The sequence below is a fragment of the Gorilla gorilla genome, chromosome 1, assembly GCF_029281585.2.
Source record: "Gorilla gorilla gorilla isolate KB3781 chromosome 1, NHGRI_mGorGor1-v2.1_pri, whole genome shotgun sequence".
In the NCBI taxonomy this organism is placed as follows: domain Eukaryota; kingdom Metazoa; phylum Chordata; class Mammalia; order Primates; family Hominidae; genus Gorilla; species Gorilla gorilla.
The window spans coordinates 193,483,183-193,491,430 of record NC_073224.2 but is presented as its reverse complement, the minus strand read 5'-3'; positions in this window follow the sequence as shown (position 1 = coordinate 193,491,430).

Below are 8,248 nucleotides of genomic sequence, written 5' to 3'. Positions count from 1 at the left end.
CCAGGCTCCAGCCATGCCAGTCTCCTGCTCCACAACCTCCCCTGGTGCCCATCACCCACAGGAGGGGTGCAGGCTTGTATCCCCCAGCACTTCAGCCGTGCCCCTCTCTCACCTACACTAAGCCCTGCTCTGCTGGACACTGCCCTTGGTCTCCTTCCTTCCTCTGCTTCTTTCCCTGCCTAGAAAGCTCTTTCTGTTCCTCTGCTTTCTATCCTTTGAGACCTGACTCAGATCCTTCTTTCTCCAGGAGGCCTTTCCTCCTCCCTCTGGGCCCTGGAGTATATGGGCTATTTCTTCCCAGTCTGCCCTGTGTGGTGGGCATTGGTGGGTGTGTCTGCCTGCCTTAGCACACTGGCTTTCCTTGACGGCAGGGAACCCATTGCTACATCTCTGTCTTCTGTGGCCAGCACAGGGCAGCAGGGGAAGCACTGAGTTGGGTTGCAGAGAGTCTGAAGTGCTGGCCCTGAGCTGCTGCTGTTTGGGAGAGGAGCCCATGGGCCTGGGGAGGCCGGCATGAGACAAGGTGACCTGGTAGAGTGTGCTCTCAGGGCTGGCCAAGGCCTGGATTGCCCTGGGAAGGTTTCCTGAAGGAGGTGGACGTGTGTTGAGTCTAGAAGTTTTCCAGAGACTGAGCTAGGGGTTGAGGACATCTCAGAGAGAAGGGACAGTATGCCCAAAGATCAGGGTGGGTTTGCTAAATGGCAGTCATGTTGAATGGGCACAGGGGAAGCAGAGATATAGGTGAGGACAGATCAAGGTGGACTTGGGCAGCCAGGTCAGGAACTTGAGTTCTGTCTCAAGGACAGTGGGACTCTGGAAAGATCATAGCTCGGCCTGAGGACTAGACTCGTGGAGCAAAACCCGTAGAAGGGTAAAGAAGCTGCTCCATGATCCCTAATTTGGGGAGAGGGGCCTAAAGCCTGAACCTTGGCCCAGGGGTAAAGAGGGGCCCTTTGGGAATTGACAGGATGGAGGTGAGCTGTCTCAGCTCGTCTGCTATCCACCTCTTACTGGACTATGTCACCTGGCTGGTAGAAAGGTGGCATCTGTAGCCGACCCTAGGAGTTTCCTTCTTTTTTTTTTTTTAGACAGAGTTTTGCTCTTGTTGCCCAGGCTGGTGTGCAATGGTGTGATCTTGGCTCACTGCAACTCCGCCTCCTGGGTTCAAGCAATTTTCCACCTCTTGGGTTCAAGTGATTCTCCTGCCTCAGCCTCCCGAGCAGCTGGGATTATAGGCATGCGCCACCATGCCCGGCTAATTTTGTATTTTTAGTAGAGACGGGGTTTCTCCATGTTGGTCAGGCTGGTCTTGAACTCCCGACCTCAGGTGATCCGCCCACCTCAGCCTCCCAAAGTGCTGGGATTACAGGTGAAAGCCACCATGCCCGGCTGACCCTAGGAGTTTCTTAACCCCATTAGCCCAGTTGCTTTGCTCTTCCCTGGCCCCAGCCCTAATTCTACTGCTGGCTGGAGATGTTTCAGAGCCTAAGCCCTCTAGGTAGGGCAGGTCCACGGCTCCTACCTGTCTGTCTCAGATTCTTTCTAGAAGAGTTGCCTTCCCAAGACTTCCTTCTCCACCCTGGTTTTCATACTCCTCCAGAAGTGCTTTGCCCTCCTGGTTGCCACACCCATTGGCGCCTGCACTCTCTCCCAGTGCCATCCCTGCCTCTGTGGGGCCATTTTCAGGGCAGAAGTGAGGTCCCAACCTACATGGGGACACCCAGATTGGGACAACTAGGTAGAGGCCGCACTTTGCCCTGATTTCTTGTAACCACTGCTGTAATTTTGCCTTTTTCATAAAACCACTACCATCTGCCCCAGCTTCCTCCTCCTGCCCCATTTCTCTCTTTCAGCTACCGATATCCTTGTGCCTTCAGACACGAGGCTGCAGAGTGGAGGTGCCTTCACTGGTTCATTGATTCAGCCCTTGGAGCCTCAGCATGGCCATGTCCAGACCTCGGCTGACCTGAGTCAAGCCTGGGCTTCTGGGGACGTGGACATTGACACAAACACATCTGTTCCTCCTGTGATTAGGGCTGGGGGACAGGATAGACAAGGGGTCAGATGCTGCCAAGGGGAGGGGGAAGTGATCACTGAGGCTAGTACATGGCCACTGTGTTTCATCTCCACCACCACGCTCTAGTCCAAGCCACCTCCCTCATCTGGACACTGCAGTGATTTCCCTTCTGGGCTCCCTGCTTTCAACCCTGGCTGCCCTCTAATCCATTCTCCACACAGAGCTGGAATGATCTTTTAAAAGTATAAATCAGGTCAGGCGCAGTGGCTCATGCATGTAATCCTCGCACTTTGGGAGGCTGAGGCGGGTGGATCACCGAGGTCAGGAGCTCCAGACTAGCCTGGCCAACATGGCGAAACCCTGTCTCTACTAAAAGTACAAAAAATCTTGACAGGCATGGTGGTGTGCATCTGTAGTCCCAGCTACTGAGGAGGCTTGGAACGTGGCTCCAATGTCACCTTCTCTGCTCACCCATTTATAAAACGGCCTCCTTTGTTTCTTTCTTTTTTTTGAGACGGAGTCTAGTTCTGTTGCCAGGCTGGAGTGCAGTGGCGCGATCTCAGCTCACTGCAACCTCCACCTCCTGGGTTCAAGCGATTCTCCTGCCTCAGCCTCCTGAATAGCTGGGATTATAGGCAAGCGACACCACGCCCAGGTAATTTTTTTTTTTTTTTTGAGATAGAGTCTTGCTCTGTTGCCCAGGCTGGAGTGCAGTGGCGCGATCTTGGTTCGCTGCAACCTCCCTCTGCCTCCCGGGTTCAAGCGATTCTATTGCCTCAGCCTCCTGAGTAGATTGAATTACAGGCACACGCCACCATGCCCAAGCTAATTTTTGTATTTTTAGTAGAGACAGGGTTTCACCATGTCGACCAGGATGGTCTTGATCTCCTTACCTCGTGATCCGCTCGCCTCGGCCTCTCAAAGTGCTGGGATTACAGGTATGAGCCACCACGCCCGGCCTTGGTTTCTTGATTATCTCAAGCTGGGCCCTGCTTCAGAGCTTTCATGTTAGCTCTTCTCTCTGCTTGGAACATGCAGCTCCAATGTCACCTTCCCTGCTCACCCATTTATAAAACGGCCTCCCTTGTTACTCTCTTTTCTTTTTTCTTTCTTTTTTTTTTTTTCCGAGACGGAGTCTTGCCCTGTTACCCAGGCTGGAGTGCAGTGGCGTGATCTTGGCTCACTGCAACCTCTGCCTCCCGGATTCAACCAATTCTCCTGCCCCAGCCTCCCAAGTAGCTGGGATTACAGGTGTCTGCCACCATACCCAGCAAATTTTTGTATTTTTAGTTGGGACGGGGTTTCAACATGTTGGCCTGGCTGGTCTTGAGCTTGTGATCTGCCTGCCTGGGCCTCCCAAAGTGCTGGGATTACAGGGGTAAGCCACTGCACCCGAGCCCTTGTTTCTTTCTTTCTTTTCTTTCTTTTTTTTTTGTTTTTTTTGACAGAGTCTCACTCTGTCGCCCAGGCTGGAGTGCAGTGGCACAATTTCAGCTCACTGCAACCTCCGCCTCCTGGGTTCAAGCGATTCTCCTGCCTCAGCCTCCTGAGTAGCTGGTATTACAGGCGTGCGCCACCACGCCCCGCTAATTTTTGTATTTTAGTAGAGATGGGGTTTCACCATGTTGGTCAGGCTGGCCTCGAACTCCTGACCTCATGATCTGCCTGCCTGGGCCTTACAGGCATGAGCCACCACGCCCTGCCCCTTGTTACTTTCTAACAGGTTACCCTTTGTTCTTTTTTTTTTTTATTAAGACGGAGTTTTGCTCTTGTTGCCCAGGCTGGAGTGTAATGGCAGGATCTCGGCTCACTGCAAACTCCGCCTCCTGGGTTCAAGCAATTCTCCTGCCTCAGCCTCCCAAGTAGCTGGGATTACAGGCATGCGCCACCATGCCCAGCTAATTTTGTATTTTTAGTAGAGACGGGGTTTCTCCATGTTGGTCAGGCTGGTCTCGAACTCCCGACCTCAGGTGATCCAGCCTCCTGGGCCTCCCACAGTGCTGGGATTACAGGTGTGAGCCACCGCGCCTGGCCACCCTTTGTTCTTTGTAGCATTATCACTCTCTGAGCTCTTTTATGTTTTTTTTGTCTCCTCCACTAAACCATAAGCTTCCTGAGAGCTGTGCTTTGTCTTGTTCATCATTTGTTCTTGGCTTGGAGGATGGTGCTCCACAAATTCTGGGATGATAAAGTGTGGCTGTGTGAGGGGCCAGGCACTGTGCTGGGTGCTGGCAGTGACAAATGAGGCAGCCCTGGCCCCTGTCCTCGTGGAGCTCACATTCTGGAGGGATTTGTTGAATGAACAGAAGGGGGACAGAGAGTTGTGCTAATGAAGACCTCTAAATATTTAATGTCTGGAGTGATAACATGACTTTTGATCCGGAAAAAAGGGGAAAGGGAATTCTAGACCACATTTACTGAGTACCTACTATGAGCCATCTACTTTCTGGGCACTTTACAGTCATGCCATTTAATCCTCTGTTAACCCTATGATAGGCATTTTTGCCCCCCTTTTACAGAAAGTTTACATATCTTGCCCAGGGTCCCACAGCTAGAAGTGGGGGGCTTGGAACCGAAAGCTAGGCCAGTCTTTGTCAGCAACTGCATGAGGTCTTTCTGTTGATGCCAAGCCCCAGCGAGTACGATGGCCAGAAGAGTGAGAGCACAAATCAGCCTCCTCCTCATACCTCCCTGACCACCAGTGTGCTGGTGGCTACTGCCTGTTTTCATGGCCTTTCCCCTTCTCACCAGGTCCACTGCCACAGCTTCTTTTTTTTTTTTTTTTCCGAGACGGAGTTTCGCTCTTGTTGCGCAGGCTGGAGTGCAATGGCGAGATCTCAGCTCACTGCAACCTCTGCCTCCCAGATTCAAGTGATTCTCCTGCCTCAGCCTCCCGAGTATCTGGGATTACAGGCGTGTGCCACCATGCCCAGCTAATTTTGTATTTTTAGTAGAGATGGGATTTCTCCATGTTAGTCAGGCTGGTCTCGAACTCCTGACCTCAGGTGATCTGCCTGCCTTGGCCTCCCAAAGTGCTGGGATTACAGGCGTGAGCCACTGTGCCCGGCCTGCCACAGCTTTTTGCCTGGCTTCCCTGGGCTCCAGACTGGACATCTCCAACAATCTTTCACATGGCAGTTAGGCAACCTCATGCTTAAAATCTTTGGACTCGTGCCAAGTCCAGAAGCCTTGTTATGACCTGAAAGGCCATGCTTAACCTGACCCTGCAGCTGGCCCCTGCGGCCTCATCTCCTGCCCTTCCTCAGTGCTCACAGCCCGGCCACTTGGCCTGCAGGTAATGTTCAGAACACCGAGTGATCTCCCGCCTCCGTGCCCTTTGCTCTTGGTGCTTGCTGTGCCTGGAGTGTTGTTCCTGGGGTCTCCACCTAAAGACCACCTACTCGTCCAAGGTGAGGGCAATTGCTCTTCTCTTCCAACTCTGTCAGGCTGTGTTGAAAGAGCTTCTTTGTGCTTCTGCACGTGGTCGAAAGCAAGGTCTGTGTATTAATAGAACCCAACATCTGTTAGGCTGTGGAGTTGAATACCCATTATCTCATTTGGAAAATGGGCATTACTATTTCCATTAAAAAATTTATTTATTTTTTTATTTTTTGAGACAGAGTCTCTCTGTCTCCCAGGCTGGAGTTCAATGGCACGATCTTGGCTCACTGCAACCTCTGCCTCTGGGTTCAAGTGATTCTCCTGCCTCAGCCTCCCGAGTAGCTGGGATTACAGGCGCCTGCCACTGTGCCTGGCTATGTTTTGTGTTTGTAGTAGAGATGGGGTTTCACCATGTTGGCCAAGCTGGTTTCGAACTCCCGACCTCAGGTGGTCCACCTGCCTCGGCCAAAGTGCTGGGATAACAGGCGTGAGCCACTGCGCCTGGCCTTTTTTCTTTTCTTTTTTTTTTTTGAGACGGCGTCTTCCTCTGCCACCCAGGCTGGAGTGCAGTGGTGCGATCTCAGCTCACTGCAGCCTCCGCCTCCTGGGTTCAAGCGATTTTCCTGCCTCAGACTCCCGAGTATAGCTGGGACTCCAGGTGCCCGCCACCACGCCCGGCTATGTTTTGTATTTGTGGTAGAGATGGGGTTTCACTACGTCGGCCAGGCTGGTCCTCAACTCCTGACCTCAAGTGATCCGCCCGCCTTGGCCTCCCAAAGTGCTGAGATTACAGGTGTGGGCTACCGTGTCTGGCCCTATTATTTCCATTTTATACATAAGGAAACTGAAGTTCAGAGGGGATTGCTGACTTGTTGAAGGCTGATCATTATGGGTTACAGAGAAGACTTGAAACCCACACGCTCAACTCTAAACTTACTGTACTTTCCTCATGTGTACAATCATCACAAGAACATGCATTCAACATTCTTCGGACACCAGCCTCTGTGCTAGGCGACCACAACACTTTGAAGACAGAAGCAATCCTGTGTACTGTGCACCTCTGCCAATATCTGTTTACAGGAGATAGCTGCCATGTCCCTGTCCACCCTCCCTTTTCTCTCGTGGCGATTGCGATATTGGAGTTTTAGGACACAGCCAGAGCACTTGTCATTTGTTCCTGTTGGACACAATTTTTAGGATTATCCCAAGGGCTCTGGCTGTTTCTGCTCTTCCTCCCAACTTGTGCTTATCCACAAATCTGAGCACTGGACCTCTGCAACTTCATCCAAGTCACCCATAAGCCTATGGATCAGAGCAGACCAAGGAAAGGGCGTGACCTGCACCCTTAGCAGACAGACACATAACCGAGTTTTGAGCTTCCCAGCCAGATGTATCTTTAGTTCACATTTCTCTGGCTGGGCTTAGCTGGGCCCTCCCAAGTTTCCTACACATAGATTTGGGGTGGCGACCCTGGGCACCTCAGGAAGGTGAAGCCACTTGGGATCAGGGCTGTGTATGCTCAGCACCCAGCATGGTGCCTGGTACTCAGTGGGTACCCAGAGAAGGCTTGTTGAATGGAGCAATGGGTGACTTGTTATTAGGGAACCCATTTTGGTCCATTCTGATTACTTCCTCCTCTCACCTCCAATAGGGAATTTTCCAATCAGTCCCTGACCCTTTGCTCCTTTCACATTTATTGTATCTACCTCCATGATCTTTTTTTTTTTTTTTTTTTTTTGAGATGGAGTCTTGTACTGTTGCCCAGGCTGGAGTGCAATGGCAGGATCTCGGCTTACTGCAACCTCTGCCTCCTGGGTTCAAGCGATTTTCCTGTCTCAGCCTCCGGAGTAGCTGGGATTATAGGCGCCTGCCACCACGCCAGGCTAATTTTTTGTATTTATAGTAGAGACGGGGTTTCACTATGTTGGCTAGGCTGGTCTCGAACTCTTGACCTCAGGCAATCCACCTGCCTCAGCCTCCCAAAATGCTAGGAACCATGATCTTGATTAGTGCCCATGAGGACAAATAATTCCCAGTCTACATTCAACCTATAGCTTTCTCCTGGTCTGCAGATCCTCATCTATCCACTTCTCTCATCCTCTTAACTCCTTCATCTCTCTCAGGCTGTTTAAAGAGCTTCTTTGTGCTTCTGCACTTGGTAGAAAGCAGGAACTGTGTCTTAATAGAATCCAACATCCGTTAGGCTGTGGAGTTGAACCCATTATCTCCTTTGTAAAATGGGCTTATTATTTCCATTTCATATATAAGGAAACTGAAATTCAGAGAGGGTTGCTCTCTGAACAACAATGGAGGGTTGCTCCCTCCATTCATCCTCCCATCCATGCAATAAAAATATTGAATTCTTCCCACAGTATGTTCAGGGTAACCAATCAGAAATAGTCCCTGCCTGAATGGAGCTTCCATTCTACCAGGAAACAGACATCAAATGTAGAATTACACAGAAACACTCGTTAGAAGTGCAATCAAGCAGAAGCCCTGGGTATTATGAGAATAAACCACGTGGGACCTGATCCAGCCTGAGATGTGTGTATGTGTGTGTCAGGGAATGCTTCCTGGAGGAAATAACATTGAAGCTGAAAACTGCATTGTCACCCGAGCCAAGGAATGAGTGTGTTTCAAGGAGGGTGAAGCTGACAACTCTAAATGCTGCTGATTTACTCTTGAGGAGATCACTGGGTTGATATAGGCACAAGCCAGACTTTGTTGGGTGGGGGAGTGAGTGAAAGGTGAAGAAGTAAAGGCAGCCCGTGTAGAAAACTGGAAAAGTTCAGGAAGTGGACAAAAGACGTGGTAGTAGTTAGGGAGGGTGTAAATCTGAGGGAATCATCC